This window comes from Phyllobates terribilis, unplaced genomic scaffold (genome assembly GCF_046119375.1).
Source record: "Phyllobates terribilis strain yellow unplaced genomic scaffold, ASM4611937v1 Scaffold_2__4_contigs__length_985480577, whole genome shotgun sequence".
NCBI classification, from domain to species: Eukaryota; Metazoa; Chordata; class Amphibia; order Anura; family Dendrobatidae; genus Phyllobates; species Phyllobates terribilis.
The window spans coordinates 22824465-22850235 of NW_027362762.1; the positions used below are offsets into that span (position 1 = coordinate 22824465).

General features: G+C 44.7%; 1 protein-coding gene across 2 annotated transcripts in view; it reads right to left on the bottom strand.

The window, feature by feature from the left end:
- LOC141190040 (FH2 domain-containing protein 1-like) overlaps positions 1 to 25491 on the bottom strand; it is a 134734-nt gene extending 109243 nt beyond the window's left edge. Inside the window, exon 1 of one of the 2 annotated variants that reach the window (XM_073661190.1) lies at positions 23680 to 25491. The gene's annotated coding sequence lies outside the window, so the exon portion shown is untranslated. The remainder of the gene's footprint in view (positions 1 to 23679) is intronic. The other variant, XM_073661191.1, reaches the window with a different exon arrangement.
- Positions 25492 to 25771: the final 280 nt, after the last annotated feature.

Below are 25771 nucleotides of genomic sequence, written 5' to 3' on the forward strand. Positions count from 1 at the left end.
TGTGTGCCTCCACGTGCCTGTATGACTTCCCTACAACGCCTGGGCATGCTCCTGATGAGGCTGAGTATTGTGTGTGGCCTCCACGTGCCTGTATGACCTCCCTACAACGCCTGGGCATGCTCCTGATGAGGCTGAGTATTGTGTGTGGCCTCCACGTGCCTGTATGACCTCCCTACAACGCCTGGGCATGCTCTTGATGAGGTTGAGTATTGTGTGTGGCTTCCACGTGCCTGTATGACCTCCCTACAACGACTGGGCATGCTCCTGATGAGGCTAAGTATTGTGTTGGCCTCCACGTGCCTGTATGACCTCCCTACAACGCCTGGGCATGCTCCTGATGAGGCTGAGTATTGTGTGTGGCCTCCACGTGTCTGTATGACCTCCCTACAACGCCTGGGCATGCTCCTGATGAGGCTGAGTATTGTGTGTGGCCTCCACGTACCTGTATGACCTCCCTACAACGCCTGGGCATGCTCCTGATGAGGCTGAGTATTGTGTGTGGCCTCCACGTGCCTGTATGACCTCCCTACAACGCCTGGGCATGCTCCTGATGAGGCTGAGTATTGTGTGTGGCCTCCACGTGCCTGTATGACCTCCCTACAACACCTGGGCATGCCCCTGATGAGGCTGAGCATTGTGTGGCCTCCACGTGCCTGTATGACCTCCCTACAACGCCTGGGCATGCTCCTGATGAGGCTGAGCATTGTGTGTGGCCTCCACGTAACTGTATGACCTCCCTACAATGCCTGGGCATGCTCCTGATGAGGCTGAGTATTGTGTGTGGCCTCCACGTGCCTGTATGACCTCCCTACAACGCCTGGGCATGCTCCTGATGAGGCTGAGTATTGTGTGTGGCCTCCACGTGCCTGTATGACCTCCCTACAACACCTGGGCATGCTCCTGATGAGGCTGAGTATTGTGTCTGGCCTCCACGTGCCTGTATGACCTCCCTACAACGCCTGGGCATGCTCCTGATGAGGCTCAGTATTGTGTCTGGCCTCCACGTGCCTGTATGACCTCCCTACAACGCCTGGGCATGCTCCTGATGAGGCTGAGTATTGTGTGTGGCCTCCACGTGCCTGTATGACCTCCCTACAATGCCTGGGCATGCTCCTGATGAGGCTGAGTATTCTGTGTGGCCTCCACGTGCCTGTATGACCTCCCTACAACACCTGGGCATGCTCCTGATGAGGCTGAGTATTGTGTGTGCCTCCACGTGTCTGTATGACCTCCCTACAATGCCTGGGCATGCTCCTGATGAGGCTGAGTATTGTGTGTGCCTCCACGTGCCTGTATGACCTCCCTACAACGCCTGGGCATGCTCCTGATGAGGCTAAGTATTGTGTGTGCCTCCACGTGCCTGTATGACCTCCCTACAACGCCTGGGCATGCTCCTGATGAGGCTGAGCATTGTGTGTGGCCTCCACGTACCTGTATGACCTCCCTACAACGCCTGGTCATGCTCCTGATGAGGCTGAGTATTGTGTGTGGCCTCCACGTGCCTGTATGACCTCCCTACAACGCCTGGGCATGCTCCTGATGAGGCTGAGTATTGTGTGTGGCCTCCACGTGCCTGTATGACCTCCCTACAACACCTGGGCATGCCCTTGATGAGGCTGAGCATTGTGTGTGGCTTCCACGTGCCTGTATGACCTCCCTACAATGCCTGGGCATGCTCCTGATGAGGCTGAGTATTGTGTGTGGCCTCCACGTGCCTGTATGACCTCCCTACAACACCTGGGCATGCCCTTGATGAGGCTGAGCATTGTGTGTGGCCTCCTTGTGCCTGTATGACCTCCCTACAACGCCTGGGCATGCTCCTGATGAGGCTGAGCATTGTGTGTGGCTTCCACATAACTGTATGACCTGCCTACAATGCCTGGGCATGCTCCTGATGAGGCTGAGTATTGTGTGTGGCCTCACGTGCCTGTATGACCTCCCTACAACGCCTGGACATGCTCCTGATGAGGCTGAGTATTGTGTGTGGCCTCCACGTGCCTGTATGACCTCCCTACAACACCTGGGCATGCTCCTGATGAGGCTGAGTATTGTGTCTGGCCTCCACGTCCCTGTATGACCTCCCTACAATGCCTGGGCATGCTCCTGATGAGGCTGAGTATTGTGTCTGGCCTCCACGTGCCTGTATGACCTCCCTACAACGCCTGGGCATGCTCCTGATGAGGCTGAGTATTGTGTGTGGCCTCCACGTGCCTGTATGACCTCCCTACAATGCCTGGGCATGCTCCTGATGACGCTGAGTATTCTGTGTGGCGTCCACGTGCCTGTATGACCTCCCTACAACGCCTGGGCATGCTCCTGATGAGGTTGTGGGTGGCCTCCACCTGTCTGTATGACCTCCCTACAATGCCTGGGCATGCTCCTGATGAATTTGCGGATGGTCTCCTGTGGGATCTCCTCCCAGACCTGGACTAAAGCATCCGCCAACTCCTGGACAGTCTGTGGTGCAACGTGACGTTGGTGGATGGAGCGAGACATGATGTCCAGCTCAATCGGATTCAGGTCTGGGGAACAGGCGGCCAGTCCATAGCTTCAATGCCTTCATCTTGCAGGAACTGCTGACACACTCCAGCCACATGAGGTCTGGCATTGTCCTGCATTAGGAGGAACCCAGGGCCAACCGCACCAGCATATGGTCTCACAAGGGGTCTGAGGATCTCATCTCGCTACCTAATGGCAGTCAGGCTACCTCTGGCGAGCACATGGAGGGCTGTGCGGCCCTCCAAAGAAATGCCACCCCACACCATTACTGACCCACTGCCAAACCGGTCATGCTGAAGGATGTTGCAGGCAGCAGATCGCTCTCCACGGCGTCTCCAGACTCTGTCACATGTGCTCAGTGTGAACCTGCTTTCATCTGTGAAGAGCACAGGGCGCCAGTGGCCACTTTGCCAATCCTGGTGTTCTGTGGCAAATGCCAAGCGTCCTGCACGGTGTTGGGCTGTGAGCACAACCCCCATCTGTGGACGTCGGGCCCTCATACCACCCTCATGGAGTCGGTTTCTAACCGTTTGTGCAGACACATGCACATTTGTGGCCAGCTGGAAGTCATTTTGCAGGGCTCTGGCAGTGCTCCTCCTGTTCCTCCTTGCACAAAGGCGGAGGTCGCGGTCCTGCTGCTGGGTTGTTGCCCTCCTACGGCCCCCTCCATGTCTCCTAGTGTACTGGCCTGTCTCCTGGTAGCGCCTCCAGCCTCGGGACACTACGCTGACAGACACAGCAAACCTTCTTGCCACAGCTCGCACTGATGTGCCATCCTGGATGAGCTGCACTACCTGAGCAACTTCTGTGGGTTGTAGAGTCCGTCTCATGCTACCACGAGTGTGAAAGCACAACCAACATTCAAAAGTGACCAAAACATTAGCCAGAAAGCATTGGTACTGAGATGTGGTCTGTGGTCCCCACCTGCAGAACCACTCCTTTATTGAGGGGGTTTTGATAATTGCCAATAATTTCCATCTATTGTCTATTCCATTTGCACAACAGCATGTGAAATTGATTGTCAATCAGTGTTGCTTCCTAAGTGGACAGTTTGATTTCACAGAAGTTTGATTTACTTGGAGTTATATTCTGTGGTTTAAGTGTTCCCTTTATTTTTTTGAGCAGTTAATATATATATATATATATTCATTCATTTTTTTCCATTTTAAGAATTACAAAAAGGAAAATGGACTGATGCAAAAGTAAAGACACCCTCGGAGATTTCTGTGCTAAGATCACTTTGACCAAGGTTTCAGACCTTAATGAGCCGGTTAGGGTTATGGCTTGTTCACTATCATCGTTAGGAAAGGCCAGGTGGTGCAAATTTCCCAGAGTTATAAAAACCCGGCCTCCTTTAACCTTGTGCCAAAAACACCACTCTGAAAATGGTGGAGGCCCAGAAAGCAGGAGAAGCTATACGAAGATAGCAAAGAGTTTTGCTAGAGAGGCAAATCAGAACCCCCCGTTTGTCTGCAAAAGACCTTCAGAAAGATTTAGCAGACTCTGGAGTTGTGGTACATTGTTCTACTGTTCAGCGACACCTGCAAATAATCAGGCCTTCATGGAAGAGTCATCAGAAAAAAACCTCTCCTGCGTCCTCACCATAAAATTCAGGTTCCGAAGAATGCAAAAGAACATCTAAACGAACCTGATGCATTTTGGAATCAAGTCATGATCAAAGGTATGTGTGTAGAAAAAAGGACACAGAATTTCAGGAAAAGAACATCTCGCCAACCATTAAGCATGGGGGTGGATCAATCATGCTTTGGGTTGTGTTGCAGCCAATGGCACGGGGAACATTTCAGGGGTAGAGGAAAGAATGGATTCAAAGAAATTTCAACAATTTCTTGATGCAGACATAACACCATCTGGAAAAAAGCTGAAGTTGAAAAGAGGATGGCTTCTACAACTGGATAATGATCCTAAACACATGTCAAAACCCACAATAGATAACCTCAAAAGGCACAAGCTGAAGGTTTTACAATGGCCCTTGCAGTTTCCTGATCTGAACATCATTGAAAATCTGTGGCTAGACCTCAAAATAGCAGAGCGTACAAGACGAGCCAGGAATCTCACAGAACTAGAGGAATTGTCCAAGGAAGCCTCTAATTAACAGGTTTTCTCCAGGATTGCCCTGTGTTTAGCTCCATCCATCTCCCCATCACCTCTGACCAGCTTCCTGACCCTGTTGAAGAAAAGCCTCCCCAGACCATGATGCTGCTACCACTATCTGTGACAGTGGGGATGGTGTTTTCAGGATTATGTGCAGTGTTAGTTTTTCGCTATGCTAATTGTCTCTTCAGAGAGGAAGAGGACTAGAACTCTAGTGCCACCTATAAGAAGTAGCAATCCTAAAAGTCATTATCGACTCTCTATCAAGCCTTGCCACATGACTTAGGATAAAAGCCAGAACCAGAATCTCAATTTTCAGACACTGTGTTTTGGGGTACTGCCCCTCATCAGTCCCAAGTGTGAGATCTGGTTTGGCTGGATGAGAGGTGTCTGACCGTGATCCAAGGGGTAACATTTCTCCTTGTGGAGAGTGACATGTTAAGCATGTCAAGGTGAGGAAACTTTTAAGCCGCAATGCTCCTCTGGGAAATATGCAAATTGTCTCTTCAGAGAGGAAGAGGACTAGAACTCTAGTGCAACCTATAGGAAGTAGAAATCCTAAAAGTCAATATCGACTCTCTAACAAGCCTTGGCACATGACTTAGGATAAAAGCCAGAACCAGAATCTCAATGGATGAAAATCCCTCAAACAAGAATTGAAAGACTCTTGTCTGGCTACAAAAAGCGTTTACAAGCTGTGATACTTGCAAAAGGGGGCTCTACTAGGTACTAACCAAGCAGGGGGCCCAAACTTGTGCAACGGACCATTTTCCTTTTAGTAATTTTTAAAATGTAAAAACTAACAATATATATATACATTATATATATATATATATATATATATATATATATATATATATATATATATATATATATTTCTATTGCTTAAAATAGAAAGGAAATGTGTCATCTTTAACTTTAGGCCTTTCAGAGATACAGCTGCATCTCAGAAAATTAGAATATCATCAGAAAGTTTTTTTTTTTTCAGTTCTTCAATACATAAAGTGAAACTCCTATATTATATAGAGTCATTACACGCAGAGGGATCTATTATATAGAGTCATTACACACAGAGGGATCTATTATATAGAGTCATTACACGCAGAGGGATCTATTATATAGAGTCATTACACACAGAGGGATCTATTATATAGAGTCATTACACGCAGAGGGATCTATTATATAGAGTCATTACACGCAGAAGGATCTATTATAGAGTCATTACACGCAGAGGGATCTATTATATAGAGTCATTACACACAGAGGGATCTATTATATAGAGTCATTACACGCAGAGGGATCTATTATATAGAGTCATTACACGCAGAAGGATCTATTATATAGAGTCATTACACGCAGAGGGATCTATTATATAGAGTCATTACACGCAGAGGGATCTATTATATAGAGTTATTACACGCAGAGGGATCTATTATATAGAGTCATTACACACAGAGGGATCTATTATATAGAGTCATTACACGCAGAGGGATCTAATATATAGAGTCATTACACACAGAGGGATCTATTATATAGAGTCATTACACGCAGAGGGATCTATTATATAGAGTCATTACACACAGAGGGATCTATTATATAGAGTCATTACACGCAGAGGGATCTATTATATAGAGTCATTACACGCAGAAGGATCTATTATATAGAGTCATTACACGCAGAGGGATCTATTATATAGAGTCATTACACACAGAGGGATCTATTATATAGAGTCATTACACGCAGAGGGATCTATTATATAGAGTCATTACACGCAGAAGGATCTATTATATAGAGTCATTACACGCAGAGGGATCTATTATATAGAGTCATTACACGCAGAGGGATCTATTATATAGAGTCATTACACGCAGAGGGATCTATTATATAGAGTCATTACACACAGAGGGATCTATTATATAGAGTCATTACACGCAGAGGGATCTATTATATAGAGTCATTACACACAGAGGGATCTATTATATAGAGTCATTACACGCAGAGGGATCTATTATATAGAGTCATTACACGCAGAGGGATCTATTATATAGAGTCATTACACTCAGAGCGATCTATTATATAGAGTCATTACACGCAGAGGGATCTATTATATAGAGTCATTACACGCAGAGGGATCTATTATATAGAGTCATTACACACAGAGGGATCTATTATATAGAGTCATTACACGCAGAGGGATCTATTATATAGAGTCATTACACACAGAGGGATCTATTATATAGAGTCATTACACACAGAGTGATCTATTATATAGAGTAATTACACGCAGAGGGATCTATTATATAGAGTCATTACACACAGAGGGATCTATTATATAGAGTCATTACACGCAGAGGGATCTATTATATAGAGTCATTACACAGAGGGATCTATCATATAGAGTCATTACACACAGAGTGATCTATTATATAGAGTCATTACACGCAGAGGGATCTATTATATAGAGTCATTACACACAGAGGGATCTATTATATAGAGTCATTACACGCAGAGGGATCTATTATATAGAGTCATTACACAGAGGGATCTATCATATAGAGTCATTACACACAGAGGGATCTATTATATAGAGTCATTACACATAGAGTGATCTATTATATAGAGTCATTACACACAGAGTGATCTATTATATAGAGCCATTACACACAGAGGGATCTATTATATAGAGTCATTACACACAGAGGGATCTATTATATAGAGTCATTACACGCAGAGGGATCTATTATATAGAGCCATTACACACAGAGTGATCTATTATATAGAGTCATTACACGCAGAGGGATCTATTATATAGAGTCATTACACACAGAGCGATCTATTATATAGAGTCATTACACACAGTGATCTATTATATAGAGTCATTACACGCAGAGGGATCTATTATATAGAGCCATTACACACAGAGTGATCTATTATATAGAGTCATTACACGCAGAGGGATCTATTATATAGAGTCATTACACACAGAGCGATCTATTATATAGAGTCATTACACACAGAGAGATCTATTATATAGAGCCATTACACACAGAGGGATCTATTATATAGAGTCATTACACGCAGAGGGATCTATTATATAGAGTCATTACACGTGGAGCGATCTATTATATAGAGTCATTACACACAGAGGGATCTATTATATAGAGTCATTACACACAGAGGGATCTATTATATAGTCATTACACACAGAGGGATCTATTATATAGAGTCATTACACACAGAGGGATCTATTATATAGAGTCATTACAAACAGAGGGATCTATTATATAGAGTCATTACACGCAGAGGTATCTATTATATAGAGTCATTACAAACAGAGGGATCTATTATATAGAGTCATCACACGCAAAGGGATCTTATGTAGAGTCATTACACACAGAGGGATCTATTATATAGAGTCATTACACGCAGAGGGATCTATTATATAGAGTCATTACACGCAGAGCGATCTATTATATAGAGTCATTACACACAGAGGGATCTATTATATAGAGTCATTACACACAGAGGGATCTATTATATAGAGTCATTACACACAGAGTAATCTATTATATAGAACCATTACACACAGAGGGATCTATTATATAGAGTCATTACACATAGAGTGATCTATTATATAGAGTCATTACACACAGAGTGATCTATTATATAGAACCATTAGACACAGAGGGATCTATTATATAGAGTCATTACACACAGAGTGATCTATTATATAGAGTCATTACACACAGAGGGATCTATTATATAGAGTCATTACACGCAGAGGGATCTATTATATAGAGTCATTACACACAGAGGGATCTATTATATAGAGTCATTATACACAGAGGGATCTATTATATAGAGTCATTACACACAGAGGGATCTATTTCACGTGTTTATTTTTGTTAATGTTGATGGTTATGGCTTACAGCCAATGAAAACACAAAAGTCATTATCTCAGTAAATCAGAATAATCAACAAAAAACACCTGCTAAGTCTTCCTAAGCATTTAAAAAGGTCCCTTAGTCTGTTTCAGTAGGCTCCACAATCATGGGGAAGACTGCTGACAGATGTCCAGAAGGCAGTCACTGACACACTCCACAAGGTCCCGTTGTCTGTTTCAGTAGGCTACACAATCATGGGGAAGACTGCTGACAGATGTCCAGAAGGCAGTCACTGACACACTCCACAAGGTCCCGTTGTCTGGAGGAAGAGTGGAGAGGCCACAATCCAAGCTGCTGGAGGTCTAGTGTGAAGTCTCCACCATCAGTGATGGTTTGGGGGGCCGGTCATCTGCTGGTGGAGGTCCACTGTGTTTTATCAAGACCAAAGTCAGCGCCGCCGTCTACCAGGACATTGTAGAGCACTTCATGCTTCCCTCTGCCGACAAGCTTTATGGAGATGGAAATGTCATTCTCCAGCAGGACTTGGCCCCTGTCCACACGGCCAAAAGTACCAATACCTGGTTTACACACAGCAGGATCACTGTGCTAGATTGGCAGCAAACTCGCCTGACCTTAACCCCATAGAGGATCTATTATAGAGAATCTATGGGGTATTGTCAAGAAGAAGATGAGAGACCCCAGACCCCACAATGCAGACGAGCTGAAGGCGGCTATCAAAGCCACCTGTGCTTCCATAACTCCTCAGCAGGGCCACAGGCTGATCCCTCCATGCCACAGGCTGATCCCTCTATGCCACAGGCTGATCCCTCCATGCCACAGGCTGATCCCTCCATGCAACAGGCTGATTCCTCCATGCCACAGGCTGATCCCTCCATGCCACAGGCTGATCCCTCCATGCCACAGGCTGATCCCTCCATGCAACAGGCTGATTCCTCCATGCCACAGGCTGATCCCTCCATGCCACAGGCTGATCCCTCCATGCCACAGGCTGTTTCCTCCATGCCACAGGCTGATCCCTCCATGCCACAGGCTGATCCCTCCATGCCACAGGCTGATCCCTCCATGCAACAGGCTGATCACCTCTATGCCACATTGCCGCATTGATGCAGTAATTGATGCACAAGGAGCCGACCAAGTATTGAGGGCATTTACTGAGTGTAATGACTCTATATAATAGATCCCTCTGTGTGTAATGACTCTATATAATAGATCCCTCTGCGTGTAATGACTCTATATAATAGATCACTCTGTGTGTAATGACTCTATATAATAGATCCCTCTGTGAATAATGACTCTATATAATAGATCCCTCTGCGTGTAATGACTCTATATAATAGATCCCTCTGCGTGTAATGACTCTATATAATAGATCGCTCTGCGTCTAATGACTCTATATAATAGATCGCTCTGCGTGTAATGACTCTATATAATAGATCCCTCTGCGTGTAATGACTCTATATAATAGATCCCTCTGCGTGTAATGTCTCTATATAATAGATCCCTCTGCGTGTAATGACTCTATATAATAGATCTCTCTGCGTGTAATGACTCTATATAATACATCCCTCTGCGTGTAATGACTCTATATAATAGATCCCTCTGCGTGTAATGACTCTATATAATAGATCCCTCTGCGTGTAATGACTATATAATAGATCCCTCTGCGTGTAATGACTCTATATAATAGATCCCTCTGCGTGTAATGACTCTATATAATAGATCGCACTGCGTGTGATGACTCTATATAATAGATCGCTCTGAGTGTAACGACTCTATATAATAGATCCCTCTGCGTGTAACGACTCTATATAATAGATCCCTCTGCGTGTAACGAATCTATATAATAGATCCGACTGCGTGTAACGACTCTATATAATAGATCGCACTGCGTGTAACGACTCTATATAATAGATCCCTCTGTGTGTAAAGACTCTATATAATAGATCGCTCTGCGTGTAACGACTCTATATAATAGATCCCTCTGCGTGTAACGACTCTATATAATAGATCCCTCTGCGTGTAACGACTCTATATAATAGATCCCTGTGTGTAACGACTCTATATAATAGATCGCTCTGTGTGTAACGACTCTATATAATAGATCGCTCTGCGTGTAATGACTCTATATAATAGATCGCTCTGCGTGTAATGACTCTATATAATAGATCCCTCTGCGTGTAATGACTCTATATAATAGATCCCTCTGCGTGTAATGACTCTATATAATAGATCCCTGTGTGTAATGACTCTATATAATAGATCGCTCTGTGTGTAATGACTCTATATAATAGATCGCTCTGTGTGTAATGACTCTATATAATAGATCCCTCTGTGTGTAATGACTATATAATAGATCCCTCTGTGTGTAATGACTCTATATAATAGATCCCTCTGCGTGTAATGACTCTATATAATAGATCCCTCTGCGTGTAATGACTCTATATAATAGATCCCTCTGCGTGTAATGACTCTATATAATAGATCCCTGTGTGTAATGACTCTATATAATAGATCGCTCTGTGTGTAATGACTCTATATAATAGATCGCTCTGTGTGTAATGACTCTATATAATAGATCCCTCTGTGTGTAATGACTATATAATAGATCCCTCTGTGTAATGACTCTATATAATAGATCGCTGTGTGTAATGACTCTATATAATAGATCCCTCTGTGTGTAATGACTCTATATAATAGATCCCTCTGTGTGTAATGACTCTATATAATAGATCGCTGTGTGTAATAACTCTATATAATAGATCGCTCTGTGTGTAATGACTCTATATAATAGATCCCTCTGTGTGTAATGACTATATAATAGATCCCTCTGTGTGTAATGACTCTATATAATAGATCGCTCTGAGTGTAACGACTCTATATAATAGATCCCTCTGCGTGTAACGACTCTATATAATAGATCCCTCTGTGTGTATTGACTCTATATAATAGATCCCTCTGTGTGTAATGACTCTATATAATAGATCCCTCTGTGTGTAATGACTATATAATAGATCCCTCTGTGTGTAATGACTCTATATAATAGATCGCTCTGTGTGTAATGACTCTATATAATAGATCCCTCTGTGTGTAATGACTCTATATAATAGATCGCTCTGCGTGTAATGACTCTATATAATAGATCGCTCTGCGTGTAATGACTCTATATAATAGATCCCTCTGCGTGTAACGACTCTATATAATAGATCGCTCTGCGTGTAACGACTCTATATAATAGATCCCTCTGCGTGTAACGACTCTATATAATAGATCCCTCTGTGTGTAACGACTCTATATGATAGATCCCTCTGTGTGTAACGACACTACATGATAGACCCCTCTGCGTGTAACGACTCTATATGATAGAGCCCTCTGCGTGTAAGGACTCTATATGATAGATCACTCTGCGTGTAATGACTATATAATAGATCGCTCTGCGTGTAATGACTCTATATAATAGATCGCTCTGCGTGTAATGACTCTATATAATAGATCCCTCTGTGTAATGACTCTATATAACAGATCCCTCTGCGTGTAATGACTCTATATAATAGATCCCTCTGCGTGTAATGACTATATAATAGATCCTCTGCGTGTAATGACTCTATATAATAGATCCCTCTGCGTGTAATGACTCTATATAATAGATCGCTCTGCGTGTAATGACTCTATATAATAGATCCCTCTGCGTGTAATGACTCTACATAATAGATCCCTCTGCGTGTAATGACTCTACATAATAGATCGCTCTGCGTGTAATGACTCTATATAATAGATCCCTCTGCGTGTAATGACTCTATATAATAGATCCCTCTGCGTGTAATGACTCTATATAATAGATCCCTCTGCGTGTAATGACTATATAATAGATCCCTCTGCGTGTAATGACTCTATATAATAGATCCCTCTGCGTGTAATGACTCTATATAATAGATCCCTCTGCGTGTAATGACTCTATATAATAGATCCCTCTGCGTGTAATGACTCTATATAATAGACCCCTCTGCGTGTAATGACTCTATATAATAGATCCCTCTGCGTGTAATGACTCTATATAATAGATCCCTGTGTGTAATGACTCTATATAATAGATCCCTCTGCGTCTAATGGCTCTATATAATAGATCCCTCTGCGTGTAATGACTCTATATAATAGATCGCTCTGCGTGTAATGACTCTATATAATAGATCGCTCTGTGTAATGACTCTATATAATAGATCCCTCTGCGTGTAATGACTCTATATAATAGATCCCTCTGCGTGTAATGACTCTATATAATAGATCGCTCTGCGTGTAATGACTCTATATAATAGATCGCTCTGCGTGTAATGACTCTATATAATAGATCCCTCTGCGTGTAATGACCCTATATAATAGATCCCTCTCTGTGTAATGACTCTATATAATAGATCCCTCTGCGTGTAATGACTCTATATAATAGATCCCTCTGCGTGTAATGACTCTATATAATAGATCCCTCTGCGTGTAATGACTCTATATAATAGACCCCTCTGCGTGTAATGACTCTATATAATAGATCCCTCTGCGTGTAATGACTCTATATAATAGATCCCTGTGTGTAATGACTCTATATAATAGATCCCTCTGCGTCTAATGGCTCTATATAATAGATCCCTCTGCGTGTAATGACTCTATATAATAGATCGCTCTGCGTGTAATGACTCTATATAATAGATCGCTCTGTGTAATGACTCTATATAATAGATCCCTCTGTGTGTAATGACTCTATATAATAGATCCCTCTGCGTGTAATGACTCTATATAATAGATCGCTCTGCGTGTAATGACTCTATATAATAGATCCCTCTGCGTGTAATGACCCTATATAATAGATCCCTCTCTGTGTAATGACTCTATATAATAGATCCCTCTGCGTGTAATGACTCTATATAATAGATCCCTCTGCGTGTAATGACTCTATATAATAGACCCCTCTGCGTGTAATGACTCTATATAATAGATCGCTCTGCGTGTAATGACTCTATATAATAGATCGCTCTGTGTAATGACTCTATATAATAGATCCCTCTGTGTGTAATGACTCTATATAATAGATCCCTCTGTGTGTAATGACTCTATATAATAGATCGCTCTGTGTAATGACTCTATATAATAGATCCCTCTGTGTGTAATGGCTCTATATAATAGATCCCTCTGCGTGTAATGACTCTATATAATAGATCCCTCTGTGTGTAATGACTCTATATAATAGATCCCTCTGTGTGTAATGACTCTATATAATAGATCCCTCTGTGTGTAATGACTCTATATAATATAGGAGTGTCACTTTTGGTATTGAAGAACTGAAATAAATTAACTCTTTGATGATATTCTAATTTTGTGAGATTCACCTGTAATTTCATCTTCAGTTTGCTTAACTGTTCACAATAACAGTAATTTTGATCAGGGTTGCTCGGACGTTTACATGCCGCTGTATATAACACTTTCTACACAGTTGCATATGTCTAGATTCGGCATATATTACGAGTCATGTGCGGTTTCCTCATTCCCAGGTCCTGGTTCCATGCCAATGTCAACATGAGTTGAATCATCTCTAGATCCAACTTCTATAGTTCAGCCCAGGGTGGATATCAGTTCACAGGAAACTGGAAAAACCATGGCACAGAAATAGGGCAGGAGATGGAGGTGCCTCCTCAGAGGGGCCATATTTGGAAAGTTTATATATGTACACCCCAAATTAAATCCAACCACAGCCCTGCCCATACAATTGTCACCTGATCACTTACATGGATCATGGATAAGATGAGGGTAAGTGCTGAGCGTGGCTGCCAATAGGGGGGCAGCTTTGTAAATTATCATTCATCTATCACAGGGATGTAACATGAAGCTTCTGGACCCCCATGTAAGGTCTGTAACAGATTCAGAAATCTCACAGCTAAAATTGTGGATTCCCTCAGGGCCTTGTGCAGTAGAAACCTCCGCACCCCTGTAAGTACACCCCCAGTAAGTACACCCCCAGTAAGTAAGTCCACCCCCTGTAAGTACACCTCCAGTAAGTACACCCCCTGTAAGTACACCCCCAGTAAGTACACACCCTGTAAGTCCACCCCCTGTAAGTCCACCCCCAGTAAGTAAGTACACCCCCTGTAAGTACACCTCCAGTAAGTACACCCCCTGTAAGTACACCCCCAGTAAGTACACCCCCTGTAAGTACACCCCCGATGGAGCAGTGTTGCACGTCCACGCCATCTGATGAAGACACATCCCAGAAGAGATGATGATGTGTTCGGCAGCGAAGGGGTCCAGCTATGCAAAATTATCAGTAAAAAATCCTGGAAAATGAGGAGCAGTAGTTGCACTAATCCAGACTTAAAATATACAAAGAACATCTACACCAGCAAAACTTCCAGGGGAAGGAAAGCAAAGATGGTCATAGACTATGACAGGACCGGACTTAGGTTATGCCTGAGGCAAACCAGACTAGAAATATTCAGAGGGAGTGAAAATTAAAATCAGGAGACCAAACATGCCAGAGTGTCCATTGTTACACTACTTGTTCTCAGTGCTCTAGAAGTGTAGAGGAACCAGGAACCAGGACCCAGCACGAGGAAGAACAAGCCCCTATAGACACCCCAATCTGCCAACCCAATTTGGCACCAAGATGTCAGTGTCAGAGAACTTAAATACATAAACTTGGCACTCGTATGACTCCATAAATATTTTTTATATATTTTTATTGAGAAATAAGTACAAAAAAACACGTTTTGGTCACTGCATACCTTCATCGGTGTACAGTATAATGCGACCAGTAGATGTGAGTGGGACAGATGTCCCGGAGGTGCGGTAGCTTAGAAGTGGAGGTACATAGATAAGATGCCTGGCGGTTGGAGTGCTGTGTCCGCCGCTTGTTCCTGTGCCGTCTGGAGCACCTCCAGGACATCTATCCCACTCACATCTACTGGTCGCATTATACTGTACACCGATGAAGGTCCGCAGTGACCGAAACAGTTTTTTTTGTACTTATTTCTCATTAAAAATATATAAAAAATATTTATTGAGTCATACGAGTGCCAAGTTTATATATTTATGATTCTGGGTTTGGCCCCTACTTGAGCACCAACCCCCCAGGAGTGCGGTAGTTTTCTATGTAGTGTCAGAGAACTTGACTGGTACATGGGAAAACGAGGGCCACAAATGTGACACAGTGGATCTTGGGCCACACACCGCAGATCTTGGTGGACGCAGCGAGGTTCTCCAACACTAAGTGGAGTCAAGGCTACAGCTTTTTAAAGCCTCAACATCTCGGATTCTATGAACAACTAGGAAGCAGATCCAGAGATCTTTCAGTTGTCAGATTACTGACAATGGATCAGTCAGCAGCTCCATGGAGGAGAACTAACAGTGTGGAAGAGGACGATCTGAGGCCAAGATGAAGGCTGGTGTCAGAGAGAATAGATCTAGTGGGTCCTGTTATTATGTGATTGCAGGGGTCGGTGTGTTAGGGGCCATTTGTAGGTGGGTTATTATATGATCAGGGTGAGGTGTTTTAGTATCATGAGATCAGGTAGTCTCTGTGTTACAGGGTTATAGTTTGGTTGGTTATGTTATTGTGGTGGTCGAGGTGTTGGTTATTAGGTAGGTTATCACCATTGGGGTAATCGATGTGTTAGGGGGATATAGGTAAGTGGATCATGATGTAATTGGGGGTGTTCAGTGCGTATTAGAAGATTATGCTTAAGAATAGTCAAAGAATAATCATGGATGGATTGGGGGTCAATTGGGATGGTAACATCTTATCGGGTTGATTGATTTGTAGGTCTCAGAATGTTTATGCTCATAGATTGGTGTATTATTATTATTGCGCCATTTACTCCATGGAGCGTTGCATGTGAAACGGGGTATACATAATAAAAACAAGTACAATAATCTTAAACAATAGAAGTCACTGACTGGTTCAGGAGGAGCGAGGACCCTGCCCGCGAGGGCTCACAGTCTACAAGGGATGGGTGAGGATGCAGTAGGTGAGGGTACAGCTGGTCGTGCAGTGGTATGGTGGAGCGAGGACCCTGCCCGCGAGGGCTCACAATCTACAAGGGATGGGTGAGGATACAGTAGGTGAGGGTAGAGCTGGTCGTGCAGTGGTATGGTGGAGCGAGGACCCTGCCCGCGAGGGCTCACAGTCTACAGGGGATGGGTGAGGATACAGTAGGTGAGGGTAGAGCTGGTCGTGCAGCGGTATGGTGGAGCGAGGACCCTGCCTGCGAGGGCTCACAATCTACAAGGGATGGGTGAGGATACAGTAGGTGAGGGTAGAGCTGGTCGTGCAGCGGTATGGTGGAGCGGTGGTTACTGCAGGTTGTAGGCTTGTTGGAAGAGGTGGGTCTTCAGCTTCCTTTTGAAGGCTTCCACGGTAGGCAAGAGTCTGATATGTTGGGGTAGAGAGTTCCAGAGTAGGGGGGATGCACGGAAGAAATCTTGTATACGATTGTGGGAAGAAGAGATAAGAGGGGAGTAGAGAAGGAGATCTTGTGAGGATCGGAGGCTGCGTGCAGGTATGTACCGGGAGACTAGGTCAGAGATGTATGGAGGAGACAGGTTGTGGGTGGCTTTGTATGCCAGGGTTAGGGTTTTGAACTGGAGTCTCTGGGTAATGTTGAGCCAGGGAAGGGATGGACAGAGGGGAGAGGCCGGGGAATAGCGGGGGGACAGGTGGATTAGTCAGGCAGCAGAGTTTAGGATAGATTAGAGGGGTGCGAGAGTGTTAGAGGGGAGGCCACAGAGCAGGAGGTTGCAGTAGTCAAGGCGGGAGATGATGAGGGCATGCGTTAGTGTTTTTGCAGATTCTTGAGTAAGGAATATGCGGATCCGGGAGATATTTTTGAGTTGGAGTCAGCAGGAAGAGGAAAGGACTTAGATGTGTAGTTTGATGGAGAGATCAGAGTCCAGGGTTACCCCGAGGTAACGAGCTTGCGAGACTGGGGAAAGTGGGCAGCCATTTACTTTAATTGATAGGTCTGTTGGGGGGGTTGAGTGAGATGGGGGAAAGATGATGAATTTTGTTTTATCCATGTTAAGTTTTAAAAATCTAGCAGGGAAGAAGGATGAAATAGCAGATGACAGGTCCAGGAGGAGGAGGACTCAGTAGTGTTGCTTGGATTTGGCGGTTAGTAGGTCGTTGGTATTGTTGTTTGAACAAAATAAACATACAGAAGAAACAGGTTCAGCTCCCAAGAGAAATAGTCCACAGTCCCAGAAGTATTGGAGGTGCACGGATAATCTGGCCAGTTACCTGATACTTGCTGAGAAATAGAAAATGGAAGGGATATTCCAAAACTCCGGTGTGGGTGGTTAGGTGGGGTTGGCTATGTGTCTCGTGTGTTGGGTGTGTGTCACATGGTTAGGGATGGATGGACCTGCTTTTAGGTAGGCTATTATGTGCTTGGGGTGGTGGGTGTTTCTAACAGCATTATGGTTGGGATTGGTCATAGCTGGGTGTCAGTATGCTGGTGATTAGCTTATTATTTGTATTATTTGATTGGGATGGTGGGTACTTACTACGGGGTTATGATTGAAGATTGTGATGGTATGGCCTCAGTGGTTATGTGGACTTTTGTCATGAGATTAGGTGCTGATACATGGTTACGGATGGTCAAGGGTTGGTGTGTAGAAGGCTATCATATGATTGGTGTTGTGGGTACATGATACATGGTTACAGTTAGAGCTGGTCATGGTCCATGTGTTAGTGGTTAAGTGAGTTTTCATCATGTGATTGGGGTGTTGGGTGTGTTACACGGTTATGAATGATAACGTAGGTTGTTAGTTGACTGGGGAGGTGGGTGTGTAATACAGAGTTTTGGTTAGAGTGTCATGTTTGGGGTCATTGTTCAGGGGTTAGGTGAGTTATGTCAAGGTTGATGTCTAGATACATTTTTCATCATGTGTTTAGCGTTAATGGTGCATGTTATATGATTTAGTGTCATGGTCAGTGGTTGGTTTCAGGTAGGTTATCATATAATTTGGACAGATTTAGGGATTGTCATGGTCAATGGCCCATAGTTGGGTTATGATCATGTGATTGGCTGTAGGACGCTTATTACAAGATTTACCTTTAGGGTGGTCATGGTTGTGTGTTGGTGGTTAGGTAGTTTTTATCATGCGATAGTGGTTTTGAGTATGTGTTACATGGTTAGGGATGGGAAAGTTTGTGGGGTAGGTAGGTGTGATGACACAGCGTCAATTTGGTCACTGGTGCTGTGTTGAATTATTCTTAATTATACCAGACGTATTGAACCATTTTTCAGTAGGTCAAGGGTCAATGGACAGACTCGCATGAAACAATGGCTCATCCTTTGATCCAGGAATTGGTCCATTAGGATGTCCAGAACATTGTGAAGGATGGCGAGGTTGATCCAGTGGAATTGAACTCTTGCCAGATCAAGGATCCAATGGCAGTCTGGAATCAACAACCCCGTCCTAAGCAGCCCGAATCTAGGAGTTGTTGGTCACATTGGGCCCGGAGCCTCAGGCGGGGAGAGGGTTTGTGTTATGAAATCAGTTTTGGGAGTTCGGGTTCCCCTACTGACAGCACCGGCCCCTACCTCCATGATTGTCCACAACCAAGGAAATCATCTCAGAGATATGCCAGTGTTTAATGAGTCCAACCTAGGAGGTTGATGAACATCTGAAAAGATTTGAGACCCTGATGCTGATGGACCAGGTGCCCACAGCTGACTGGGCCAAATACCTGTCGACTAGTGCAGGGGTGAATGATTCTTAATTATGTCAGACGTATTGTTCCTTTATTCAGTAGGTCAAGGGACATGAGCCATTATACATGTAAGCCTGTCCACTGACCCTTGCATGTTAATTTGTGGAATGCCTGCTGATTATGTATTGCATCAGCCCCCTGCAGTGCACTAGTTTGCACAACCTGAAGGACAAATGTGCAGGCTAATTGAACAATCGAACAATGAGCGATTACCAGCCCCCAATCCTGTGAGAAAATGCCCTAAATGAGAGCTGTGAAATATAAAAACACACTGCCTTTGTTTCTAGAGAGACTCTACAGGACATCAGCCCAGGGACCAAGTCTCCAGCTGGTAGAATACAGATCTGCTCCACTGCCCATCACTGAACCCACAAAGATGTTTTGAGAACCCAGGTTGGAACAATCAGGCCACCTGGCCACATACCTCACTGTGCTCAGTCAGCTTCCTAAGCTTGCCACTACCTCTTCTCTGTGGGTGCCCGCCAAAAGCAGGGTGCTACTGGTTAGGCTAGTCGGCACTGGATGCCCCGAAGTCACGGAGGTTCTAGTCTCTGACGAGCCAGTGGAAGGGTGAGACATTGTCATTTGCACTAACTTGTGGGGAATGTACTATATGTTATTGACTGTTGTTGATCCAATATATTATTACCGTAGTGTGTTACCCTCACCCTGTGTTTCCTAGTAGTATTCTGCCCATGGGGAAGGAGGATGAGCTTCAGTGGGATGAGCCCTGACCTAAGCGGTCTTTCTAAAGACAGCCGGCCAGAAAACGAGACCACCCACTGACCCTCGTGTCTCCACAGCAGGTTATTGTTTGATTAAGGTGGTCAGTGTGTTACAGGGTTATGGATGCTCATGGTCAAGGGGTTGGTTGTTAATTGGATTCTTCATTATTATAGGTGCATGTTAGATGGGTCTTGTGATTAGGGTGGCAAGTACGTATTACAGAGTTATGGATACTCCTGGTCAGAGGTTGGTGGGTAGTTGGGTTAGTTCTCCATTCCTTTCTCGCAGCTCTTTCGTCTCACCTGTACATACTCTTGGTCTCTGGGTGTGTGGGGGCATTCCTTTTCCCCTGTGATACAGGCACAAGTGTTGTCTGGAACAGAATAGTATGTTGTGTTAGGCCTGTGCCGCCCGCTCCCTAGAATAACACTTCATTGTGTGGAGGGTTTATAGCAGCAGCGACCGTAACCTTCAATGTATGCTTGTATAGTCACTGCTGCCGCAGGTGTCCACGGGACACAAGGAAGCAGCACCCACCTGGAAGAGGTGACCCAGACCGGGCTGCTATTCCTGGGCTATCCTATTCAGCCCTGTTTAAACATATCCTGCCTTGTAAATTTCACAACACAAAATGCAGGGATGTGAGACAGAAGTGTGAAAGAAGTGCAAGATGTAGGCGAGATATTCTGCAGGTTATCAAGGAGAAGCAGTGGTCTGCTGATGATTATCTGCTTCCTGATGGAAGCAGCCATATTATTATCTGTAAAAACTGTGAATAATAGCAGCCAAACAGTTCAGGAGGAAGGAAGACAAGACTGATCATATTGACTCAACAGACTAAAACCTCCCAAAGTTACATCAAATCCAGAGGTCCTTCAGTGATCAGATCCTAAACCTGAGATTGTGGAAATACCATGGACTGAGCGAGTGGTGAACAAAGTAAACTCGAGGGGTGAACAAAGTACACAAAGTGGGGGCAGAAAAGTACCCAACACTACTAGCTCCGGAGATGGCTTCTGCAGTTACTGCCTGGTTTTATCCTGTTTATACCTTAAGGCCCATTTACACTGTCCGATAACCTGTCCGATTCTAACGGTAATGACCCACGGTTCTCGATAATTGTGTAATGTGAATGGAGATCGCTCATTCAACGATTTGACCAACAAAGAGGAGGCGTAAAAATTCAAGTCCTAAGTAGGGTTGACCATGCTCCAAGGCCAATAGCAGCTGAAGGTTGAACCCATAACTACACATCAGATTATCTGTGTGAACACTGTGCACGATGCAAGGATCGCTATTCGACCCTTTCATTCATGATTCTCGTCCTGTGTAACTCGCTTGACATCGTTTGTTAGTCATAAGTTACGACGGCATCGTTCATTAGTCAAACGATGATCTGCTGGTGAAACTGAAGTCTTAGTCTCTAGTAATTTCTCCCTCTCTATACTACAGCCTTCATCGCTCAATCCCCAACGGCGTGCAGATCAGTAAGGCTGCGGCTACACGGCGACGTGTTGTGTGACAGCAATTCTCCGAAGAGTCACACAACTTGTCTGCGACTTGCTGTCACATAGCTGTTTTAGACATCTGATTTTGCAGAAATAAAACAGGTGAGGTGACACAACTCAAACGCTGCGTGCGACTTGCAGTGAAGTCTATAGCAAGTGTGTAGTGTGCAATGAACGACAGAAAATCAAACACATTTAAAAACATTTGTAACTCTGAGCCAGACAACACTATGCCATAGGAAATCATTACATCTCATGTTTCAAGTGTCACTTCATTGTGTAGCCTTAGCCCAAGTATGGCAAACGTCAATTCACCCTCACATTTGGTGGAATCATGCGGGCATTGCCAAAAGTGTACCGATTTTCAGTAACCTTTCCCCACAATACACAAAATGGTGAGGCACATTACAGACAATTGATTTCAGCTCTTTCGTGTTTCTATAATTTCTGCTCCACCATCAAGCGAAATCCACCCATGAATCTTCCATCAGAGATCACACAATGCATTGCTCTTTGGTAACAAGAGAATAAAAGAACTTTGCCAAGAAGAAATTATTTTGCTTACACTTTTTGGTGATGAACATTATAGATTGGAAAAAAGTGTCTCACGGTGAAAGGACGTGCCCCCTTTCTACGACATTTTTCGTTGTTCTAGCTTCTTCTCCTGGCTGTGATATTGCACATTGCATCACATGCTGCCTATTGAGCTCTGTGTCATCCATCAACGCCATGAATCAGCTCCATAAAGTGCTAAAAACCCTTCATTAAACGTTTTATAGAATGTTTCGGATGTTTTGTGTTTCCTAGTTCATGAGCACAGAAATATCCGCACATAACTTATCCTCTTCTGTGTCCAACCTCTCTCAACCTCCACCGTGACAACAGCTCCACTGTCATCTTATCGCTGCCAACAGTCCTACTAAGAAGCCACCTGTTCTCCATACAACGACCACCCACCACCACATCAGTAGGCCATACCTCCAACTAAAATAAAAAGCGCTGCCAAAAATATAAAAGGAACTTGAAAGATTCTCAAAATAATTCAATTATGGACACCGCAAAGCAACGGTACGTACCAGCCAAGATCACAACGGAAAATGCACAAACAAGATGCAGCAGACCCTCTGACTAAATGAGGCAACAATGGTGCAAAATACTGATGAAACAACCACTCTCAGCCTAAAATCCATGGAGGGAGTGATTGCCCAGTATTAGAATTGCACAGAGAAACTTGCAATAGGGCACAAATCACACACATGTATAGCACAGTGCCCAGCTAACAGCTTATTACACACAACTACTATTCAATTAGGTGGGCACTCTACCAGTGCATCACAGAGGTGCAAGCCCCTACAGGGTGCAGCCAGGACCATCAACGATGACCTTTAAAACCCAACAATCCCCACCTTCATATATTGCCGACCATAAACCACCGTTTTATCACCATGTCGAAACCTCCAGCTACTAAAAATCCACCAGTCCTTCACATTTATACACACAGTCCACCTACCATCAACGTATGCCATATCACTCCTGGATTATTAGTAATTGGAGCTAGGACAGTGAAAGGATGGTGGAGGGTGGTCTGCGATGTATGAAGGTGGAGGTCTGGTGGATTAGAAGTCAGAGATATGACTGTGACAGGATCATGGTAGGTGGTCAGTGATTTATATGGAGGACTGGTGGATTAGTAGCAGGCAGAGGTATGACACAGAGATAAGCTATACGAGGGTGCAAGACTGGTGAGAAAATGTGTGGGTAATTGACGCATGAACGTAGAGGACTGGTGGATTTGTCGTAGTGGAAGATAGAACAGTCATAAAATAGTGGTGCGTGATGTAAGAAAGTGCAGAACTGGTGGATTATAGTGTTAGTATGTCAAACCTCTGACCATTTACTGAGTGGACCGATTCTCTAAGTACAACATAGACAGCACTCATAAGTCTTATTCATGATACCCTCATAAGGTTCTCATTACAAAGTCGACCTGGTGACCATTAAACCCCTCAACCTTCAATAATGACCGGGCAACCAACAGTCTCCTATTGCTAACTCCAGCCTCATTCCACCACCTGTAAGACACAGAGATGTCATCTACGTGACTATACAGTCAGAATGAATCTCACTAGAAGATGCTCCGGATCAGAAGACACATCTCCGTCTGACCTTTGGGAATACTCACCTCAGTGCCGGGGTTGTCTCACTCCTCTTGGTAGAGCCTCCAAGACGATTGTGTAAATCATTAATGAAACCAGCGCTCTTCTGCGTTCTTGATTGCCTCTGACGTTTCACAGTCTCTGATGAGAGTTGTATTTCAAGTTCATTCAGGCACTTCCAATACCTCGATACATGCCTCAATCAGATCAATACAAAGAAGGGTCTAATGGACATGCGGCTCTATAGAGATATACCAGGGTCCTGCTCTGGTGGTCCTACACATCGCTCCGCAGGCTCTCTCTTCCATGGAGCCCATCCATGATCATTCACTAAATGTCACTATTACATGAAGGTCTAGGTCCTAGGTCTGTACTGAAGGCACAATTATACCGATGGATACAGAGGTCGGCAATCTCCATAGGATTAAACAAATTACTCTGCACCAGTCTCTACATCATATATCTGTCTCTCTGAGGTGACAGCAGCCTTTAAACAACATTCTCAGAGTTTACTGTCTCTATTGAATGCAGTGTGTCTCTATAGAATAAGCGCCTGTCTGACCAGTGACCTCTGGATGGTGTCTCCTCACCATGTACAATGGAGTGTGCTTCTTACTGGATCTATAAGATGATCTATATCTTATGAAGGGATACGGGGTCCTGATGGCCGGCGCTTTCAGACAGTCTCTCTCCTCAGGATGGAGCACGTCTGGCAGTCTCTCGCTACAGATGGAGTCTCTCTCCTCAGGATGGAGCACGTCCGGCAGTCTCTCTCCTCAGGATGGAGCAGGTCCGGCAGTCTCTCTTCTCAGGATGGAGCAGGTCCGGCAGTCTCTCTTCTCAGGATGGAGCAGGTCCGGCAGTCTCTCTCCTCAGGATGGAGCAGGTCCGGCAGTCTCTCTCCTCAGGATGGAGCAGGTCCGGCAGTCTCTCTCCTCAGGATGGAGCAGGTCCGGCAGTCTCTCTCCTCAGGATGGAGCAGGTCCGGCAGTCTCTCTCCTCAGGATGGAGCAGGTCCGGCAGTCTCTCTCCTCAGGATGGAGCAGGTCCGGCAGTCTCTCTCCTCAGGATGGAGCAGGTCCGGCAGTCTCTCTCCTCAGGATGGAGCAGGTCCGGCAGTCTCTCTCCTCAGGATGGAGCAGGTCCGGCAGTCTCTCTCCTCAGGATGGAGCAGGTCCGGCAGTCTCTCTCCTCAGGATGGAGCAGGTCCGGCAGTCTCTCTCCTCAGGATGGAGCAGGTCCGGCAGTCTCTCCTCAGGATGGAGCAGGTCCGGCAGTCTCTCCTCAGGATGGAGCAGGTCTGGCAGTCTCTCCTCAGGATGGAGCAGGTCTGGCAGTCTCTCCTCAGGATGGAGCAGGTCTGGCAGTCTCTCCTCAGGATGGAGCAGGTCTGGCCGGCTGCCTCTGCAGGATGAGGACTGACAGGTCCTGTGGAGGAGTCGGTTGGACCGGTTGCTCCAGTAGTAGTGGGCGGGGCTGAGCCCTAATTATCTATATTTGTATCCATCTTGGTATTCCGCAGGCTCCACCCTCTTATCTGTCTCACACACATGATATTCCTGCTACCTGATATATGCATTGTGGGCGTCTTGTTTATTAACCGTAATTAACTCTATGGAAGACAAGTTCTGCAAGAATTAGCAACCAAAATTCAAAATCTGAATGTCTCTATGAAGTGTCTCATATCTACAGCTCTCTCATCTCCGCCTGTCTCTCAGAACGTCTAATCCGTAGTAAAAAACAAACAATGGAACAAACTCACTATAAAAAGGCCTGCGGATCATGATCAGCAGTGGGAGCGAGGGCAGCAGCAAAAGGAGGAGCATTAGGAAAAAAGCTACATGAACAGCAGCAAGAGGAGGAGAAGCAGCATAAAAAGGAGCAGCAAGAAGGAGGAGGAGTAACGAGAAGCATGAACAGCAGCAAGAGGAGTAGAAGCAGCATAAAAAGGAGCAGCAAGAAGGAGGAGGAGTAACGAGAAGCATGAACAGCAGCAAGAGGAGGAGAAGCAGCATAAAAAGGAGCAGCAAGAAGGAGGAGGAGTAACGAGAAGCATGAACAGCAGCAAAAGGAGAAGCAGCATAAAAAGGAGCAGCAAGAAGGAGGAGTAACGAGAAG